Source organism: Equus quagga, chromosome 8, assembly GCF_021613505.1.
Source record: "Equus quagga isolate Etosha38 chromosome 8, UCLA_HA_Equagga_1.0, whole genome shotgun sequence".
Lineage (NCBI taxonomy): Eukaryota > Metazoa > Chordata > Mammalia > Perissodactyla > Equidae > Equus > Equus quagga.
The window spans coordinates 131,293,635-131,315,949 of record NC_060274.1 but is presented as its reverse complement, the minus strand read 5'-3'; the positions used below and the strand labels follow the sequence as shown (position 1 = coordinate 131,315,949).

The following is a 22,315-nucleotide window of genomic DNA, read 5'->3' as shown; positions in this document are numbered from 1 at the left end:
GTTCAAGCGTGGAGTGTAGACTTAGACATCTCTACATTCTGAGTCCTACTGGACTCACAAATAAGGCATTACTGGACATAACTGACCATCTTTCCACCCATGAGACCTTTCTCAAACATCTCTCCATCTACCATCTAAGAAAACGCGCTCTGCTTAGATAGGAAAAAAATGCTCCTTTGTTCCTTTCCAATTCATGAAAATCAACACTGAAAATGGAGCCGAAGGACGGGGAACCCTTCCTTCTTCCAGAAAGCCTTATTATCCACCCATAGATTACTACTCATTATACATTGTTTTAAGTATGTTGACGTAAATAATCCATAACCAATCTATAAATCAAAATTGGGGTGAGCTTATTTTGAGCCAGACATGAGGACCATATAGCCTGGGAGAGTCCTTCCACAAAGGAAGGGAGCACTCCAAAGAAGTGGGATGCACTGAGTGGTTATATACCGTCAGGGAGCATGTATCGCATATGATTCAAACGTCCCTTTGACAACAGTCACAAGATTGCCCTGTTGCACAGGGCGATTGGTGGACACAGCAGGGGGCAGGTCTGCTGTCTGGAGCTGGGTGATCACAGGCGAGCTAGGTGGTCACAGGGTGGGCGCAGCAATCAGTTCCTAGCCTAGGGAGAGATGCTTATCCTTAAGGAAATGCCAATGTGGGGGAAGGTGCACCTTTATCTTAAGGCCATCTGGTCCTGTCTTTGGGACATAGCAAATGCTTAAAGCAGATAGAAATGCATGCTCCAGGGCCATGCTAAGCCCTTTCAGAAAAAACAAGGCCACGCCAAATTAGGTTTACACCAAACGGGCTTCCTCATATACTCTAATATCCTATTGTTTGCTGTTTGTTTATCAGTAACAATTCGATAATATGTCCACTGAAGACATTCTCTACCTTTAGCTTAAAAAAAAAAATCAGAGGCCGGCTGCGTGGCCGAGTGGTTAAGTTCACATTGGCGGCCCAGGGTTTCGCCAGTTCCAATCGTGGGAGCAGACATGGCACCACTCATCAGGCCACGCTGGGGCAGCATCCCACACGCCACAGGTAGAAGGACCTACGACTAGAACAAACAACTATGTACCGGGGGCTTTGGGGAGAAGAAGAAGAAAAGATGGGCAACAGATGTTAGCTCAGGTGCCAACCTTAAAAAAAAAACCAGCAGATCAAAATTCTCACTAATTCTATTAACCTAGAAAAAGGGTAATTTAAAAAAACACTTTTTAAAAAATGTTTCATTCCTATTGTGGCAAGAAACTAGTTCAATACTATTTGCTTAATGGAATGGAAGCAGGCAAGAAGTTTAAAAAGAAATAAATGATAAATCTGGGAAAGCTTCCTACATGTCATTTCATTATCTGATGAACGCCCAGAACAAATTCAAAAACATAAAAGTGGACTATCGTTCCTTATCACACATCACCTACTTATATATTTTGTTCTTACCTGATATGCCTCGAAGTATTCCTGAAACAAACAAGAGAAGTTATTTCCTCTAACTAAAGATGCGAGACCATCCTTTCAACTGGCAATTATCACCTATTAGATAGGGACATGACTGACTTCCTTTCATCAATATACAACAGAACAGAGGGCCAGCCCCACAGCGGAGTGGTTAAGTTCACGCGCTCCCCTTCTGTGGCCCAGGATTTCCCTGGTTCGCCGGTTCAGATCCTGGGCACAGACATGGCACCGCTCATCAAGCCATGCTGAGGCGGCATCCCACAAGCCACAACTAGAAGGACCCACAACTAAAAAATATACAACTATGTACCGGGGGGCTTTGGGGAGAAAAAGGAAAAAATAAAATCTTTAAAGAAAAAAAAATACAGTAGAACACATGGCCAAGTACTCAGTCTCAGATACCTGTGAACTAAAATTTAACATTTTATATATTTATATATCTCTTTCTAACTTTCCTAAACTCTGAATCTCATTATTAAGTGCAGAAGAGTATCAGAACAAAGCAGGAAGGATCCTATTCATTATTTTCTGAGCACTCTGGGTCGGAGACAGTGCTACAGGCACAAAGGAACACAGCAGATTGAAGCCTACCCGGGAGGGAGGCACAGGAGCACCCCGGTGCCCACACGGAAATGCAAAGCAGACTCTGAACGCCGCTGGTGCTAAAGGTAGGAGCAGAATTTTAAAGGGCACTAAATCACATGCTGCCTGAGGAAATCAGAGACAAGAGATGCTTGCAAACGAGCTCAAGAATCCTAATACCTAGAGTATTTAGATACACAAGTAGTTCTACTGCCCCACAGCCATAAGCAACGCTTGCTGTTTTTAGAATGGCCAAAAAGTCCTTACAAACTTTAGACAGGATAACAATTCTAAGAGTAAAACCAAGCTATGCATAAATAAGATACAGCTTTTGAAATAAGGTATGAAGGATATAAACAAGACAGAACCTTCTCTGCTTTGACATATGCTGCAATCCTTAGAAATTTAACTATGTTTTCTCAGAAATTAATTTTCCCCACTTTAAGAATAAGGTTTTTAAATTTTACTTCTTCTTAGGTAGGATATTAAAACAGAAAGGGAGGCCAGCCCTGTGGCCAAGTGGTTAAGTCCGTGCACTCCACTTCAGTGGCCCAGGGTTTCACGGGTTCGGATCCTGGGTGTGGACCTGGAACTGCTCATCAGGCCACACTGAAGTGGCGCCCCACATAGCAGAGCCAGAAGGATCTACAAGTAAAATATACAGCTATGTACTAGGGGGCTTTGGGGAGAAGAATTATTAAAAAAGAGAAAAGAAAATGGCAACAGATGTTAGCTCGGGTGCCAATCTTTAAAAAAACAAAAAAGAAATCAAATTGCTTTAAAAAAAAAAGCGGGGGGTCAATTGTGATTTTAAGTCCTCTAAAAACACAGAGTTTGAAAAAACACCATAGGGGGCCAGCGCCTTGGCTGAAGGGTTAAGTTCGCACGCTCCGCTGTGGCAGTCCAGGGTTTTGCTGATTCGGATCCTGGGTGTGGACACGCCCCCACTCATCAAGCCATGCTGAGGTGGCGTCCCATATGCCACAACTAAAAGGACCCACAACTAAGAATATACAACTATGTACGGGGGGGGGGGGGGTTGGGGGGAAAAAAGAAAAAAAAAAAACCTTTAAAAAAAAAAAGAAAAAACACCTTATAATAAATATATAATAAACCATCAAAGTTTTCCTAGCTGACTTATCCAGTAAGTCATTTTCTCCAATTAGGCTTTAAATTGTCTTTCCATTCCTATATTACCATTTCCATCACTATTCTGATCGTCATCAGCTTCGCTTTTCTTCTCCCGCTTTTCTTCTCCCGTATCTCCCTTTCTCGAGTTGGAAGTTCTCTCAAACTCTATTCATGCAAGAGAAACGCCGCCTTTCTGAAGTCTCGCCCCATCCCATCCCAATGCACCAGTGAGCCTGCAGTTACCCTCCTTTCACCGCTAGGCGGTGTCCTGGACAAATTTAAACCAAACCAGATTTCTGACACACAATACCATGCTAAACCCTAGAATCATTTCCAAGTTGAAATAAAAACGCAGAAAGGAAAAAAACTTCTAAAAATCTTGTTAAGACATCAGCTTACAGAACAAAGGCTGCTCATATCCACTTACTCCTTACCAACAGACATCAGAAGATTTGTAACCACCCTCAAGCATTAACCTACATCGAAGCTGACCTTTGGCGCAGACATGCCGACTGCACTCCAGTGGAACGTAACAGGTAACACCGGTCTAAGTGACAGGGTCAGGATTGCACTGCAATTCTGAAAAGCTGAATTAAAAATAATCTACCAAGTTTTAAAGTGTCCCCTTTAAAACTGTAAAAAATAACACATAAACCATCCCACCCCTAACCTGGTTTTCGAGTTTGCTAGATTGAAAACTGTCAATGATGGTGAAGAGCACACGGTTGTATTTGTTTGAAACTGTCCAAAACAGAGTTAATAATTCTACTCCTGGTTCTACCCCCAAAAATAATGGGTTTGCTTAAAAAGGAAAGCTACTGTATGACACTTCATTGCCCATATCATACCAGAATTCTTTATCCATAATTCAGTCTTCAGAGTATTACTCAAACAGTACTCCCCACCCAGCCCTCCAGATAAGCCTCTGTCCTGCAGCAAGAAACACTCTCAAACCTACCACTTTCAACTCAAGAAAACAAATTTAAAACACTGATACTTTGAAAAGGATGCCGAACTCATCTCAAATTCTTTAAAGGCCCTTAAATTCCCAACTTTCTCATCCTCTACAGCACCACACTAAGCATAGTTAGGCCAATTTCAAAAGCCACCTTCTCAACCCCTTTTGTTCTCCCACTTCCCACCAAGTCATCCACACCTACTAACTACTACACCAAGCCAACTTACTCCCCAAACTCCTATTCTGCATAATGCAAAACATTCCACAGCTCCTCGATAGTGTGCACAAGCACTCATCTTTTTGTTACAGATCATACAAATACAAAAGTTGTAACCCCATGACAGCTGAAGTTTCTTACTGGAAACAAGGAAAGTCTGGATTAGGTGCACTGGGGGGGGAGGAGGATATAATTCCTAAACCATTTTTTATATGTATAATTATGAGGGTGATTAAACCTGAAGAGTCAGCAAAGTCAAACAGGACGGGTTTATCTTTCCCTTTTTTGGTCATTTAGTCTAACTTTTCTACTAAATCATTTAGTTGCCTTAAAAGATTCTAGCCATAAAATCTTACTACGAATCCACAACTGAAATAACAACGTTGAAACAAGCAGCGCTGCCCAACCCACCCTTCCCAGGCAGCCCCTGGACTGGTGGTCTCCACCGCCATTCCCTTTCCGCAGCTCACAGGAGCTAGTGAGTAACTAAGTTCACCCCTCAATACAAGGTTTGCAATTTACCCCTCTTTCGTCAATTCTTTCCTTACTTGGGCAAAAGTTGCTATAAACTCGACTTATGTAAACTGCGTTACACTTTGAAAGGAAACAAAGCGCAGCGGCTCTCTAAGTAGTGAGCTGAAAGTCAGGCATTTTGTTAATCAACAAACTTCCGAGAACTCCGCGGGGAGCTGTGGCCCCGCGGCTCCGCGTCCCCACGCGCTGCCCGGCCTCCGTGCTCGGGACGCCGCCTCGCACAGGCTCCCACTCTTCCTGTACACCTACCCCGCTCCTGGCCTTGGGGTCAGCTACGTGGGCCCTTCAAGAAAAAGCCAGCCTCTCCCGCTGTGAGCCCCGCGCGGCCGAGCGGGACGGGCCGAGCGGGGCCCCGGCCGCACACGGCAGGAGCCGGCCCCCAGCCCGCGGCGCACGGGCGCCACCGCCAACCGCCGGCGCGGGGACGCGGGGGCCGGGCGGGGGGCGGCGGCAGGTCGGGACGCGGGTCCGAGCGCCGCCTGCGCCTCGGCGTCGGCCCCACACCCGTCTCCGGCCGCGAGCCCGGCCTGACCGCCACGCCGACCCCCGACGCAGCCCGTCCCCCGCCCCCCACCGGCCCGGCCCCCGCCCCCCCGCCCCCTCCCCCCCGCCTGCCCCCCACCGCGACCCCGGCCGGCGCAGCCCGCCCCCGGCCCCACACCAGCCCTCCACGCCGGCCCCGACCCCGGCCCGCGCCCCCCGGCCTCCGCCCCCGGCCTGACCCCCACCGCGACCCCGGCCGGCGCGGCCCAGTCGGCACACGCGTTTCAGGCCCGGGTCAGGTCGGCGGCCCGCCCCTGCCCCGCGCGGACGGCGCTCACCGAGGACGCGGGGCCGACGGCGGGACGGCGCGGCGGGAAGGGGCCCGGTCTCCCTCGGCTCCGGCGCGGCGGCGCTGGTGACGGTGACGGCTGCTCCTCGCGCTTTCCTTTCTCTCCTTTCTCCAACAACAAACAGGAAGTGCGTCACGCAGCGGCGGCGCGGCGACGTCCACTTCCGCCCGGCCCCGACGCCGCGCATGCGCGCCGCGCGCCCCGCCCCGCCTTCCCGAAGCTTCCTCTCGGCCGGTCCCCGAGTCTCGGCTGACCCCCCACAGCGTGCAGCCGGAGGCCCCCGGCGGGGAGGCGACGGAGCCCGGGGCCTGTCGGGGTCTGGCTGGGTCGGAGTCGAGTCCGCACGCTGTGGCCGCGTGCTGGGGGGCTGCCCCGCCGCCTCTGGAGCTGGCCGGGCGCCGCGGTCCGGACGGAGCCCCCGCGCGTCTCTGCGGGCCTGCCCTCCGCTCCGGGCCGGGCCGAGGACGCCGCGTGCGCGCCCGGTCCGATGCGCCGGTGCCGGCTCAGCCTCCCCGCGACCCTCCGCGGGGGAGGCTTGGGTGGGAGACAGGGGGCGCCCCTTTATAGCAGCCGGTGCCCGGCCTTCACTGCTCCTCTCGTTCTTCCTACCTCCGAGCCAAGGATTGCTGCTGGGGCGTGGGAACTGGCCACCCCAAGATGTGTCTCTTTGGCATGAGGGTTATCTGGGGCTGGTTCCTTTTAAAAACTACTGACATGGGAAAAGCTCTGAAAACCGAGCCGACGTAGAACTTCCCGGTTGTAGGAGAGATTTACATGTGTGAGGGGATCTCCCTCTGTGTACCAGGAAGAGGGGTCTGACCTTATCTCTGGAAGCTCTTAACAATGGGGAAGGCAAACACTTAAATCTGCATGATAACCCTCCCCTTGTTGACAGTGCTTTTCTGGTCATCTCACATAACTGACTCCCTCCACCCCCAACATCCTCCTTTGACTTCAGCTGAAGATGGAATTTAAGATGAGAATCTCCCTCATTTTGGCAAGTTACTCAGTTTTCCGGAGGGTCTCCCATGTATACGGGTTATAAAGCTTTGTTTGATTTTCTGCTGTCATCCTGTCTCACGTGAATTTAATTCATAGCCGGACCAGAAGGATCCAGAGTAGGTAGAGCATTTGTCTTCCTCCCCCACACTGGATAGTGTGCTTATGCAGTTCTTGTGTTTCTTAAGCCTTCATTGGGTTACTTAGAGCATATCGTTTTTAGCAGATGACCAGTTAGCAAAAGAAAACAAAACGGGCCAGCCTGGTGGCGCAGCAGTTAAGTTCGCACGTTCTGCTTTGGCGGCCCAGGGTTCACTGGTTCAGATCCTGGTTGTGGACATAGCACTGCTTGTCAAGCCATGCTGTGGCAGGCATCCCACATATAAAGTAGAGGAAGATGGGCACGGATGTTAGCTCAGGGCCAGGCTTCCTCAGCAAAAAGAGAAGGCTTGGCGGCAGATGTTGGCTCAGGGCTCATCTTCCCCTCTTAAAAAAAAAAATTTAAAAATATATAGTAAAAAAAAAAAAAGAGTTTTTCAGCTGAGTCAATTCTCTCTTCTCTTCTGGTTCTGTAAATGCCTGGTCAAAAGGTGGGAATGACAGAATATTTGGTTTTACTGTGGACATCTCATGGTAACACATAAGGTAATCCCAGCAGAGCCTGGAATTTCATTCAGGTATACGCAGTTTGGCACTGTCACATGTAACCGCATCTACCAGCAGTTTGGTGGAGGTTTGTGTCCCTTGCAGTATTGACAGTACTGTCACGTGACATTTCACATTTAAATAAGTCCCTACGGCAAGTGTGAGCTAATCTTGAAATGCAGACAGCACAGAGACTTGAATTTTAAATAGTAAGTGGTAGACTAGCCACAAATAACTTTTTCTTCCTCCCTCCCAAAAAAATATTTATTAAAACATCTGTCAATGTAGTGAACTGTATCACGAGAAAAACCAACTGGTAGGAAACAAGGTGCCAGCCCTGCAGGCACCCGCGTGGTGTTCGAGGACAACAGAGTGAACGCCCTGGAAGTGGTTAACACAAAACGACCAATAACCATCCTGTAGATGAGAGAAATAAGGTGAGTTTACTTGAGCCGGAGTGCGGATTATAACCTGGAAGGCCTTGGAAAACCTTCCAGAGAAGCATGGGTTTCAGTACAGCTTTACTTCTTTTTAGAAGAAAGAACATAGGGTAAAAACGCCCAGGATATATTTTCATCAAAGTTTCAAAGAGGTGTTCAGTTGCAAAAAGGCAGGTCAGCGTGACCCTGATGTAGGGAAAGGGACTAATCCAGGCGTTACCAACAGGGCATTACCAGTAGGGTGTAGGAGGGGAAGTCTGCATTCTTATCCTAAGAGAGTGCATTCTTTACTTTAATGGTTAAGCAGACGTGCACTGTGTGTGTTTGATAGGCCATCAGTCAGGCTTTTTGGTTCCAGTCAAACCAGTTTTGAACCTGAACCCCATACACCTCAATATGTGAAAATCTCAAAGTTGAATGACGTGGCAATATTTAAGTAACTCTGTGAAACAACAGAGATCTTTCAGGATAAAATTAAGGATTTATTCCAAAATTCATGTTAGCCCAGATGGCAGTGCTACTGAAAACTAGTTCAGAGTACAATCACTTCAAAAAGGAACAGCAAAGATTTCAATTGGGGTGAAGGGCATTTGGAGAGGATGGAGGAGGCAGAGTGCAAAAGGACAAAGTCAGCCCAGGGAGAGGGAGCGGGTCGGTGTGATGGGAGCAGAGGCTTTAGACCGTGACAATGGAAATAGAGATGCAGAGGCATTTGAGCCTGTGTGGAGGCCAAGGGCTTTACCAGTTAACTGGCAGGCAAAAGCAGCCAAGCCCTGACAAATGTGTGGGAAGGATTGGGAAAGGATGGGAAAAAGAGTAGGGAGACTGTGGCTTTGTTTTCTCATCTGTAAAATGGGGGTAATAAGGATTAATTGTATGTGCTCAGCTCAGTACCTGGCACTCAGTAAAACTCAGTAATTACTGCTCTCCTGTGTCACGGCCTCTTTGAGAAACTGATAAGAGGTACTGGCTTCTCCCCAGCAAAGTGTGCAAGTGCTGTGAGGGGGTTTGTAGACAGGGCACACATACACACACACACACACACCCTGCTAAGTCCATCCCTGAGTCCAGGAATCTCAGGTGAAGGTCCTGCATGACAGTTGGCAATTTTTATCAAACTGAAATTTACCTTTGATCCAAGGATAACATCTGTAGAAATTTGCCCTTAGGCAATAAATGCAGGACTGAAGAAAGAAAAAAAAAGATACATACGAAGTCATTGATCACAACTTTGCAGATAATCAGTTCCTCCCTACCAGGAAATAACACACAGGCCATAAAAATAATAATATAGTTACATTTATTGACATCAAATATATCCAAGATACATTAATGAGACAGAGAATATAATGTGATCCCATTTTTGTAAAATTGTATTCATTTGTAGGGGGGTGCCCAGCCTGGTGGTGTAGTGAGTGGTGAGGTTTGGGTGTTCTGCTTCAGCAGCCCTGGGTTCGTGGGTTTAGATCCTGGGTACAAACCTACACGCCGCTCATCAAGCCATACTGTGGTGGCGTCCCACGTAGAAAATAGAGAAAGATTGGCACAGATGTTAGCTCAGTGACAACAAAAAGTACTAATGTGTGTGTGTGTGTATAAATGTATATGTGTGTGTACATGAAATACACACACATGGTATGGGAGGAAAATAATTTTCCCTCTATTCTTCTGAGTTCTTTGCTGAGAATCTCTTCTATAAAAGACAAATAAAGGAGAAAAACAAATACAAGTTTATTAACACGTGTGCTTCAGATATATGCAACAGACACCCAAGAAAACAGTAAACTCTACAAGCCACTGATGCGGGGTCAGTGAGCTGAGGAGTCGAAAGAAAGATTTCTTGGACCCTCAAGGTCTGGCGGTAGTGCTCTTTTATTTAGAGAATAGTGTGGAATAGCATGGGGACAGGACCCATGGGCAGGCAGAGCTGGTGCCAGCAGGCTGCTGCTACTGCTGCAACCATGGGTGGAGAGTAAGGCTAAATTTAAGGCATAGGTATGTGAGCCATCTCTTTACAAGACAAAGGAAAGAACATGTAAAAAAGTTAAAATGGTATCAGTGCAGGTGGGGTCTGGCCATTGGGTGGTCCCACAACTTTTAGATAAGAATCAAATCGGATTAAGTAAAGGCCAGAAGACCCTAAATCAGTTACATGAGGTTGCCAGATGGTAACTAATTTAAGTTCTTGCCTTCCCCATTAAGAGTTTCTAGAGATAAGGCCATCCCCCTTCTTCCTGGCACAGAGAGGGAGGCATCTTCGCAGATGGAGGTTTCCCTTACAAAGGTAAATGCTTCTCAGCAAAGGGCAGTCAAACTGCAGTCCTTGGAGCGTGCTTCTCATGTACAGTTTTAAAATTAACCAGCCTAAAATCTTCATCAGCCACCATCTTAAATAGCATCTTCACCTAAAGACAAAGATAGATGTTGGGTGAGGGGAGACCAGTTAAGGGAGGCTACCAGGAGAAGCACAGGAAAGAAGGGTGAGCTTGTTAAACAGACTCCAGTCGTGGCTTTCTCCCTTGAGAAGAGTTTCTGGTGATTTAGAGTCACCGTCCTCTTCCTGGTACGGAGAGGGGGCACCCTTACAAATGGAGATTTCCCCTACAAAAGAGTAGACTGCTCTGTTCCCAGAGCTTCTCCTGCATCTGCAGTTTCTCAAAAATAACTGGCTCAAAGTAATCCTTGTGCCAAAGAGGCATATTCTGCTACTTCAACATATACATACAGAAAACTGGAAGAATATTCGGTAAATGGTTAAAGTCACTTCTGTCTAGACAGTGAGATTTCACATACTTCTTCTTTCTGATTTTTTGTATTGTTCGAACTTTTGTTACATATAAAATGTATTTATTTTTCTTATTATTACTGTTCAAAACCAATAAAATCATTTTTATAAAGTTGAAACCATGAATGACAAAGTGTGTCCAGAAGTGTGGTGTGAGGTGGTTCAGAGGTTGAAATAAAGTGGGGTAAGCATGAGCAGGATATTTGTCCATTTACTGAACATTTATTGCACAGCTACGGTACACCAGCACTGTGCTGGGCTCCAGGCACAGGTCCAAGAGGACAGGACTCCTTCCCTGGAGGAGCTTAGAATCCAGTGAGGCGGACAACCCGGGAAACTATGGGTTCTAGTACAGTGTAGGCGTGCTCTACGGCCAGCAGGCTCCAGCCAAATCAGGATCAAAGCAGGCACGGCGCGAGGTCAGGGAGACCTTCCAGAAGAGGCCAATCTTGAATGAGTTTTCAAAGATAATCAGGAGTTAATAGTTGGAGCCCTGCGTGAATGGAGAGAATTCCAGACAGAGGAAACATTTCCAAGAGTGGCCGGGACCAAAAACAAAAAGAGATAAAGGGTTCTATTTTTAAAGCTAAAGCTGTTCCATGTTCTAGGAATGGCAGCAGATTCTTATTTCAGACGGAAACATATTTTTTGTTTATGCAAAGGTAATCCCATCGGCAAGGTCCAGAGGAAAGAGATGGAGACAGAAAGCCTGTGTGGTAAGGGGAAGACTTGTTTGTGGAGAAGAGCATCTCTGTCAAAGTTACTGGATTGTAACTGAGGAAGGTGGGCAGGAAGCAGGGACTGGGGTGGAGGAGCAGAGGCCTGAGTCCCGTGGCCAAGGACGGCCAGACGGGTGGCCTTGGAGAAAGGGCGCAGCCTGGGGACAGCGGGCTTCAGAAGCAGTGGGTCCTGACGTCCAGTCATTAAGTGTTTCCGTGCTTTTTCACTCCTTCTGTGACATCTCAAGTCTTCAGCGATGTTTACTAAATGCTTGTGTGTGAAGCAGGGCCAGGAAGAACGAATGAAGGGGTAGAGCGTATGCGTGGGAGCAGGGCAGTGGGCTGGAGCAAGAGGAGACCATGACAATGGGAAGGGTGCCCGCCCAGGGATCCTAAGAAGGAGGGCATGGTGAGGCGGAGGGTTCGAGACTTCCTGCAGTCCCTTCAGGAGGAGACACATGTTTTATTGGGCAGCTAAAGGAAACAGTGACTCTGAAAGCCTTGGAAACATTTCAGGGTTATGAAAGAAAAATCTTGAGGTCCTATGCTTGACTAGACACAGTGGGGTGAAGGAAAGGGAAAAATAAAATTCGTTTCTACAATGTTAAGGTTTTTAACCAGGAGAGGTTACCTTCATAGACATTGGGTGGTCAAGAGGAAGAGCCAGTTCGAGTGGGAGAAGAGAGAGTTAAGATGTTGGCCATGGGGAGGAAGAGGAGATAGTGGGATCTAACTGAAATTACCTAGCCGGCTGTCACCAGTCCCCTGGGACTGCGAAGACCTGTGGAAGCTGCACATCTGAGTTTGAGGGCCTCGTTACCGCGGGAGGAGGAAGAGAAGCCAAGGAGGGAACAGCACGCAGCAACAGACCCTGGGAAATGGGCATCTCTGCCCTCAGAGTAGAAGGAATTTCCAAAAAAGGCTTGGTTAGCATTGTTGACGAAAATAATCCATAACCAATCTATAAATGAAAACTTAGGTGAGTTTATTCTGAGCTGAAATCTTCCCGAAGGAAGAAAGGGCACCGAAGAAGTGGGGTGCACAGAATGGTTATATCCCCCCAAACAGGGTGTTTCACATAGGATTGAAATGTCCCTTTCACAATAGTCGCGAGACTGCTCTGTCGGCACAGCGATTGATGGAAACAGCAGGTAGGTCTGCTGTCTCAGTGAACACAGCAGGGTTGCAGTCTGTTGTCTCCAGCTGAGTGGTCGCAGGTGAGCTGGGTGGTCAAAGGTGAGTGCAGCAATCAGTTCCTAGCCCAAGGAAAAATGCTTATCCCTGAGGAAATGCCAATGTGGGGGGAAGTTGCACCTTTATCTCAAGGGCCTTTGTTCTGGCCATAGGAAGTGTCTAAGCAGATATACAATGGGTGCTCAATAGCCACAGTCAGGCCTTTTTGGAGAAAACAAAGTCAGGCTGAATTAAGTTTATACCAAATGGCTTCCTCGTATACTCCAACATATCCTATTGCTTGCCATTTTTATTTGTCAGTATCATGGAGTGAAAACAAGAATGAGAGCTGAGAAATGTTCTTGATTATCATGTTGGTGGCCTTTGCTGGAGTAGGCGCAGGACACTGGTAGTTATCTGGGATTACCGAGGCGCTTTGTGGGGAACCCAGGCGGTGGTGACATGTCCCGTAGCAGACGGGAAGAAGGACGACCGCTGGAGAAGGAGTGTCAAGTGAAGCCTTCGGTTTATCTGGCTTTGTCTTCTGTTTGTTTCTGGCCGTTACCGCAAAGACGCATCTGCATATTTCTAATCCAAGAGCCATGGACACAAAAGGAATTGAAGAGGCTGGAGGGAAAAGCGATCCTTAACCGAGCTCAGTCTCGGCAGAGGTCTGGAGCCTTGAAGGTTTGGGACGAAGTGCAGAGGTAGAGGAGCTCACTTCGAAACAGAGGGATTTACACCTGCTCCTTCAAGAAAGACAGGAAGAAGAAAGTAGAGACAGAGCAGGTCAGATGTGGAAGTCCTGCCCGTGACCTGACCTCAGCAGGAGGAGAAGTGGAGAATGTGGTGGACTGGGGACGACGGTAGGGAATGCCTGGGAGTGCAAGACACGGTCAACACGCGTCAAGGTCAAGCTTGGAGAAGGTCCCTGATCTTCTCAACAGAAAAGGAACAGAGAGGAGCTCACGAACACTCGGAGCTCGCACAGCACCGAGCATCTGGGACACTGATTCCTTAGAGGAGTGGGAAGAGAGAGCAGGGCAGTGACCACAGCGACGTGATGCCCCAGTTCCCTCAGTGACGTGTGCCCCTGAACGCCCGATAAAACGTCAGTGTTGACGATGCCCTGCCAGGAACCACGCCACAAGCCCCAGTTTCCGTGTCTGTAAAATGGGAATAACGGCAGCTACTGTACCTTATATGAGGTTGGAAATAATTAGTTCTTTGAGATCCCCAGATGAAAGGTACCATGAAAGCACAAGTATTCCACGAGAAATGGGCCATTTCACATATGATTCAACCTGTGTTTCTCTAATGAAAACACTGCATTCGAAGCCTCAGAGAAGCATATGTCAATCAGCAGTCTCAAAGGGTACCAAGATTTCATCACCTTCCGAGAATCCTACAGGGATGAGTGGTTTATGGTTCAGATTTCCTGCCTTCAAGACGAATTGCCCACAGCTTGTATCAGAAACAGCAGCTTGATTCCTGAAAAGTCAAACACATTAAACAGACACTTTCACTCTGGTCAGGATTTTGCTGTCCCGTCTACACATATATTCTTAGAAATCACTTTGTCTTAACATCAAGATGTATTGCTAAGTGGAAAAAAGCCAAGGTGTGGAACAGGGTGTGTGCGGTGCTACCTTTTGTGTAGAAAGGGAAAAGAGTAAGAATAGCTTGTGTTTGCTCAGGAAACTCTAGAATTACTCCCCAGGCACTGGGGGGAGGGGAGGGGGGGGGGGGGGGGAGGAAGTGGGACTTTCCCCCGAATATTGTCTCTATTAAGAGTGTTAAACTATGTGACTATATTACCTGTTGAAACTGTAGGGGTCTGAAATTGGCCACCCCAATGTATGTCTCTTTGGCATCAGGATTATTTGAGGCTGATTGCTTTTGATAAACTGGGACAGGGAAGGAGGCTCTGAGGAATGGAACTTGCCCTTTGTTAGGACATATTTACATTTGTAAGGTAAATCTCTTATCTGTAAAAGGTGCCTCCCTCACTGTACCAGGAAGAAGAAAGGAGAGGACCTTCTCTCTAGAAACTCTTAATCAATGCCAAAGCAAGGACTTATATCTGCATTTTATTGTGCTAGTCTGGTAACCTCCTGTAACTGACTTCCCTCCTCCCCCCAACATTGGCATTTCCTTAAGGATTAAGCATCTTTCCTTAGGCTAGGAACGGATTGCTGCGGCTCACCTGTGATCACCCAGCTCGAGACAATAGACTTGCCTCCTGCTACGCCCTCAGAGATAGCAGACCACTACCTGCTGTGTCCATCAAGCACTGTGCTGACAGGGCAATCTTGTGACTATTGTGGGAGGGACATTTCAATCATGTGAAACACCCTGTTTGGGGGTGTATAACCACTCTGTGCACCCCACTTCTTCGGTGCCCTTTCTTCCTTCGGGAAGAAAGGCCCTGGGCCATGGTTCCTCATAAAGCTTTGTTTAATTTTCTCTTGCTATTCTGTCTCATGTGAATTTAATTCGTTCTCTGGCCAGATGAACCCACATTTGGGAAGAGGAAATGTCTTCCTCCCCTACAAAACTTTTTGAAAACTATTTTAGAAATAAAACATGAAAAGGGAGATCAGTCCGTAACCATAAGAGCTCCAGGATGCATTGTTTAGCTCAGGACAGAATACATAGCGTGATCCTATTTGTATGTAAAAAAGTGTATGCAGATCCCGGAGAGAGGAGTGCTGGGGTTGGAGCAACAGGGGACACTGGTTGAGTTTTTTATGTATATTTTTAAAAAAAAAAGGACTAAAAAGAAGAATCCACTGTCTAAGTATTATGTATTTCTCCCAGATTCCTTAGGACCTTACTGGTTATGGATTGGTTATAGTTCTACTGAAACTGGAGTAGAAGCGTGTCCTTGTTTTCAGGCACTGCATGCTGGAGGAGAAGTGGTGCCGTGATGTTTGCAGCTTCCTTCAAATGACACACCACACACAGCCAGCATATATATACACACACACACGTGTGTGTGTACACATGTACTGAATCATTTGAAGGAAGCTGCAGGCATAATACATGGATGTGCGCACAGAGAGAGAAAAAGGACACGAGGTGAAATGTTAATAATTGATGGATCTAAGTGAAGGGTATAAAATATTCATTCTACTCTTCTTTTAACTTTTCCGTAGCTTGCAAATTTTTCAGAAAGTTGAGGAGGCCCTAAGAGGAGAAGACTGTTGGAGGGTTGGCCTGGAAAGCAGAATAAATGGGGGTAAAGCCGTGAGGGGTCCGGACCTCTGGTTCGTGTGCTTCCTGCTGTTTGAATCTTGCACATGAGAGTGTATCCATGTGTAGAATCCACATAGACCCAGGAAAAGTGTGTTTGGTCGGCTTGACCTTGAAATTGGGCTGGGCCAGACTTTTCTTGATCTGAGCTGTGGAGCTTCAAGTTTACTCATGGCGCTTTATGGAGGGCAAGTCACACTGTCTTTTTTTTTTTCAAGATTTTATTTTTTTCCTTCTTCTCCCCAAAGCCCCCCGGTACATAATTGTATATTCTTCGTTGTGGGTCCTTCTAGTTGTGGCACGTGGGTCGCTGCCTCAGCATGGTTTGATGAGCAGTGCCATGCCCACACCCAGGATCCGAACCAACGAAACACTGGGCTGCCTGCAGCAGAGTGCGCGAACTTAACCACTTGGCTACGGGGCCAGCCCCCAAGTCACACTTTCTAAACTTTAAATGACCCATTCTGTTTTGCTTCTCAGGCCTTGTATGCTCTGATTTCTTCAAGGACAGACAGACAGGCTGTCCCACCTGAACAGGAAAATTACACAGGAGACAAGCAGAGGGCTAGCTTCCTGCAAACCCAGTGCACCTCCACCCTCAGTCCCTGCAGTGAATAACCTCACCATGCTGGCTTCTTGGAAAAGTCTGAGCTCCTGACAACAAGGAAACACTAGGCCTGTGTCCTAGGAGGAATCCCCAGCGGGTTCTGTTCCTGGACTCAGCAGACCTGCACATCACTAGAGACAAAGTCATATTAAATGGTAAGTGATTCCTTCACACAGGAATTCCACCCCACCTCTGAACAGTCTTCTCCACGCCCCGTGCATCATCCAGCATCACTGTAGTGGAGCTACAGTACACACCGCCTCTGGGAACAAAGGAGCACTTCAATGCTGGAAACTCTCTGTAGCCTCTTATTAACACCGACTGCTTTTCTTTGATCCCCATGTGGCTGACCAGCGCCATCACAGTCACATCACCAAACTATGTGTTAGAGTAATTTAAGTGATGAAAATATCCATAAATAGTTTCCTTATTTAGTTCATCTTGCTGAGCAGTTGATCTGCACACCCCTTGCAGTTAGTGATGTTCTCAGCAGGGGCCCAATAAATATTCACTGAATAACGAGCCCGTCCCCATCGTCCAAGAGTGGGAAAGTGCCTTGGAGAGCCTCTGAAACAGACTGAAGATGCAGCCCTGAGATGAGACGAAGCCTGAGCCCCAGGAATAGTCAGGCTTGTCCCCATCGTCACCGCAGATGATTTCAGAAGGGGCGTTCTTTGGGTGCTGTGAATTAACACACTGAAGATGCTACTACGGAGTTCCCATTCCTCAAGCCCAGAAGGGTGCCAGAAGGGTGTGCAATATACAGAAAAGTTACACGTCACATATAAATTAACTACATCTGTGTGTAGTTTGTAAATGGATTTCTCTAGATTCAACGTAACCAACTATACAGAACAATAAACAGAGTAATCACATTTTAGGCACATTTGAATTACATGAATTTGAAATAACGATGTGATATATGGTCAAATTATTTTCAACAAAATATTAGAACAACTGGATAGCCACTTAAAAAAAAACCTACCTCAAACCATACACAAAAAGTAACTCAAAAGAGATCACAGACCCAAATGAGAACCTAAAACTAGAGAACTTCCAGAAGAAAACAGGTGAAAATCTGAGACTTTCACAGGCAGAGACTTTCTGTACAGGACACAAAAAGCATTTGCCATAAAAGAAAAAAATTGACAAATTGGACTTCATTAAAATGAAAAACTTTTGTTCCTTAAAGAACACAGTTATGAAAATGAAAAGACAAGCCAAAGGCTGAGGGGTCCAGCTCCAGGATAAAAACCCCATGTTTCCCACCTCGCACCCACTGGGATGGCTACTGTCAAGAAGACCAAAAAGTAACAAGTGTGGGTGGGGACACGGAGAGATTGGGCCTCTTGTGCACTGCTCACGGGAATGGAAATGGAGCAGCCACTGTGGAAAACAGTGTGGGGCTTCTTCATAAATCAAAAATAGAATGCCATAAGATGCAGCAATCCAGTTGTGGGTATATACACAAAATACGGGAAGCAGGGTCTCAATGAGGCATTTGCACACCGTGTTCATAGCAGCATTATTCACAGTAGCCAAAAGGTGGAAGCACCCCAAGTGTCCATCAAGGAATAAATGGATAAACCAAATGTCTACTCACAATGGAATATTATGCAGCCATAAAAGCCAGGAAATCCTGACACACGCTACAACACGGATGAGCCTCACGGACGTCCTGCTGAGTGAAGTGAATCGGTCACCAAAGACAAATACTGTCTGATTCCACTTACATGAGGTACCTAGAGAAATCTAACTCATAGAAAGTAGAATGGTCGTTACCAGGGGCTGGGGGCAGGGGAGAATGGGGACTTCTTGTTTAATGGGGACAGAGTCTCAGTTTTACAAGGTAAGAGTTCTGGAGATGACAGTAGTGATGGTTGTACATTATAAATGTACTTAATACCACTGACCTTCATGCCTAGAAATGGTTACGTGTAAATGGTTAAGATGGCAGATTTTATGTGTATTTTTCCACAATCAAAAAACAGTGGAGAAGAAAACCCCAGGTGTGGTCTTTCAGGCTGCCTATAGGCAACCACAAAGCTTTGCCCAGGGCCTATCCACTCAGCCGCCCTCCCTGGGCTTCAATCCTCACTCTAGAGCTGCGACGGTGAGCAGCCCACCAGCCCCCTGCCCTGGCCCCCAAAGGTCCGCGGGGTGGGCAGAGATGGGCAGGACTTATACAGGAGTAGTGAGTTTATAGCAAACTCCATCAGAGCTTCCAAAAATGGGAAAGGGCTGCCTGTCCCTGTCACTGGGAGCATCCAGGCAGAGTAAACTAACATTTGTGGGGATATCTGAGAGGAACTTCAAGCAATGAGACTGACACCAGAGAACCAAACGTCTTAACAGCTCACAAATCTGTGGGACGATCATACTGGTGGGGGGTTCCCGTAGCCCAGGATGAAGCTGACGGGGCTTCCTTCCCTTTCAGTATCTATTTATTTCCTTATTTAACCAACATGTATTGAACATTTGTTATTTCCTATGTGTGCCAAGCAATGCAGAACCAATGACTGGCAGACTGGGGCAATTGATAAGGACAGTGTGCAATGCGCATTCTCCTACAGGGGATGTGATCACAGCGCTTTGAGAGAAAATTGCTCAGATTTGCACTTTGAGAAAGCTGTCTCTGCTGTTCACAGAAAAACTCATTTTCGGGGTTTGTCACATGGAGTCCCTAGCTAAGCCTGCTCCATGCTCAAAGACCATTACCAGTGAGACTGTCTTCCAACTGCCCATTCAAGTTGTCTCCGGATATGTCATTTTCCCTCTTTGGAAATATCTCCTGAAGGGAATTTGTGTGTGTGTGTGTGTGTGTGTGTGTGAAGAAGAGTCACCCTGAGCTAACGTCTGTTGCCAGTCCTCCTTTTTCTTTTTTACTCCCCAAAGACCCACTACATAGTTGTGTATTCTAGCTGTAACTCCTTATAGGTCTTCTATGTGAGCTGCCACCATAGGATGGCTACTGACAGACAAGTGGTGAGGTTCCGTGCCTGGGAAGTGAGCCCAGGCCACTGAAGCAGAGTGCACCAAACTTAACCACTAGGGCTGGCCCTGTAATCCATTTTTAAATGTCCCCCATTGTCTCAAAAATGTCTTTCACGTTGCTTTTACGTACTGGGTCCGGTCGAGGTTCTTGCGTTGCACATGGTTGTCTCTCCCGTCTTCTTTATTCCAGGCTGGTCCCCCACATCTCTCATTTTTCATGACGTTGAGTTTGGCAGAGTCCAGACAGGTGGGCTCTAGAATGTCCACACTCAGGATTTGTCCCACCGTCTCCTCATGGTCAGATTCAGGTGGAATCATTTGGCAACGGTAGTGCGTGGACTTGGTGGGACTGACTCTACATCAGGCCCTGTGGCCGCTGAGGACCCTGTTTGACCCCTTGCGGGAGGACAGTGACCAGCTGACTTGCTCGGTCACAAAGGTACACCTTTGCCCTTGCAATTAAGACGTCATCTGAGAGGGGCGTGTTGAAATGACAGCACTTTGGGTCCATATTAGCAGCATGGTTGATTGGAAAAGGCAGCCCACTGAGTTTTGCATCGACAATCTGAAAACTGGGAAGTGAACAGGGATGTATAGAGGAGGAATAAAGGATTCGCGCCGACGTCGTGACTGTTGGTGCCTAGGTGGTGAGGTTGCCGCTCATGTTTAGTGTCCTCCTTTGCCATTTTCTGTGTCTTTTAGACCTTCTGCAATGAACATGTATTACTTTTATAATTCTGAGGAAAAGGTTTTTAAGTTTCAAGAAGAGAAGACAAGAGGAAGAGGAGGAGGAACGTGACCCCTGGTCCACAGCGGAGGGCCCGGCTCAGGTGCAGGTGGGCAGGTAAGAGGACTGAAGGGCATTTGCTGCACTGGTGCCTTGCCGGGTCACCTTGGGTTGGTTCCGTGGACCGTGACAGAGGCCCGTTCCCCCGGCGTCTGCCCCGTTCCTGCACCCGGTCCCAACTGTAGTAGTCCCTCCCCTTAGGAATAAGCTCTCCCAGGCATCTTCTAGTTGGAGCAAGCCCTTTCCTCATGGGACGCTGGCTGAGCTGGGTCCTCCCTCTGCATTGCTGTCACCAGAACCCTCTGCAGTGCTTGCCGTTCCTCCAACCACCGACAGACCATGTCCACTTGGTCTACTCGGGACTTCCCGGTGCTTTCCACAGTCTGACACATGACAGGTGCTCGGCGGACTTTATCTGGACTGCATGAGTGACTGAGTGGATGAATTGTTCTTGGATGGTGGCTTCCCACAGCTTGGACACACTGGAGAGGCAGAGATTTTTGTATGAGATACCAAAGGCTCAGGGGGCTGCCTACAGTCAGAGACGCTGACGACCAACACGGGGCCCAGGAGAACAACCAAGGTGATGGGGGTCCTACAACACCGGTGGGCAGGAGGCCAGGAGGGAGGACGGCAGACAAGGCCTCCAGTATCCGAAGGGCAGCCTGCTCAGGGACCTGACCATCCTGTGGGGAGTGGGGGAGCTCCCAAGGCGGCAGGTTTGAGGTCCAAGTCATGCAGGCCCTCAGGGGGACCAGGCTCGCAGCGCCGAGCCCCATGGGAATGCAGGGTGGGGGCTCCTGCGTCACCCCCCAGCGCTAGTCTCCTGGCGGAGGCGGAGAAGGGAGAGCCCACGGCTGCAGACTCATCACACAGACTTCCCCTGAGAGCCCGCTTCCAGGGCCGGTTCATTTCTGCGAGCTCTCCCTTCATCCTCATCTCTAGTTCACTCCCCACTTCAGAGGACTGTGGACCCTCGAGTGCGCCCTGCCCACTCACCTCTGCGTGCTCCTCTACTGGAAGGAGTGGCCTCCCTCTGCTCCCCTGGCATGCTCAGGGTGGGGACAGGGAGGAAGCAGGTAGACAGTTGGCTTCCAATTGTTTAAAGACGTTTAGGGATCAAACTTCTGGGACTGGGGTTGCAGGAGCCCTTCGGGCTCCAACAATCAGGTTCCAAAAGCCTGAAACCGGGAATCCCGGTGTGGGTGCTCCATGAGGCATTTGCCTGCCGCCCCCTGAGCTTGGCAAGATTGAAGTGCACCTGCTGAATGTGGCCAGTGTGAGCCGTGGACACCAGCCTTGTTATTTCCAGAAACAGCAGACGGGTAGAGAATGCACTTGTCTGTCTGCTTTCCTCACTTAGAACACGGTCCACCTCACAGAGCCACTCCAAAAAGACAGAACACATGAATGTCGCTGACCGTTTATCAGACATACGATACCAGAAAAGCTGACACTATTGAACAAACAAGAAATCCAATTTTGGATGCCATACTTTAAGATGGAAAGTAAGGAAAGCTCTCGTTTTTCTTAATCTGGTAATTTTTCTTTCTTCAGAGTAAAAATAGTTTCAAAGTTGGAAAATCACGTCAATTATGTTGTTCATTCATAAGAAATGAGATCATATGGTTCTCACTGTTATTTTGCCAGTGGGGCCAAGTGGGGTTCTTTGTCCAGTTAAGGAAAATGTAACAATGGCCGCCATTCTTTCTGGGTCAGGTGACCGGCCACACGATTAACTGACCTGACAGGCAGGAAAACTCAGTGCCACCCCGGAGTATCACTGTGCCTGGTTACCCACTGTGGGCTCTGAACTCACTCCACGTTCCTGGCCTGCCTACAACCACGATTTCACGAGGCTCTTGGCCGGCTCTTACAAAGCTGCACCACCCACCTCTTCGTAGCCTGCCCGCCCCGTTCACTTGGCAAATGTTTATAGTATTAGCAGGACTCATGGGTCAAGACAATAGATTCAGAGCAGCAAAATCCAATTGGACCACATTTAAATACCTTAAAAGCCAGAGTTGCAGCTACTCCCAGAGCCACGACGGCAGCCAACCACTGTCTTTGTGGGGCTGCGGGGCTGGCATTCCAGGGATAGTTGGAAAAACCCACATCCTCATCAGGGCTCCGTCAGCTGGGGGGCTGCTCCTCTGTCCTGATCAGGGGTTCTTCTGCTCACTAGG

At 47.9% G+C, this 22,315-nt stretch overlaps 1 protein-coding gene across 5 annotated transcripts in view; it reads right to left on the bottom strand.

The window, feature by feature from the left end:
* DNAJB6 (DnaJ heat shock protein family (Hsp40) member B6) overlaps positions 1–5,901 on the bottom strand; it is an 86,754-nt gene extending 80,853 nt beyond the window's left edge. For 4 of the 5 annotated variants that reach the window (XM_046670136.1, XM_046670137.1, XM_046670138.1 and 1 more), the window contains exon 1: positions 5,714–5,856. The gene's annotated coding sequence lies outside the window, so the exon portion shown is untranslated. Of the gene's footprint in view, positions 1–5,713 lie in introns of all 5 variants that reach the window. The other variant, XM_046670139.1, reaches the window with a different exon arrangement.
* Positions 5,902–22,315: the final 16,414 nt, after the last annotated feature.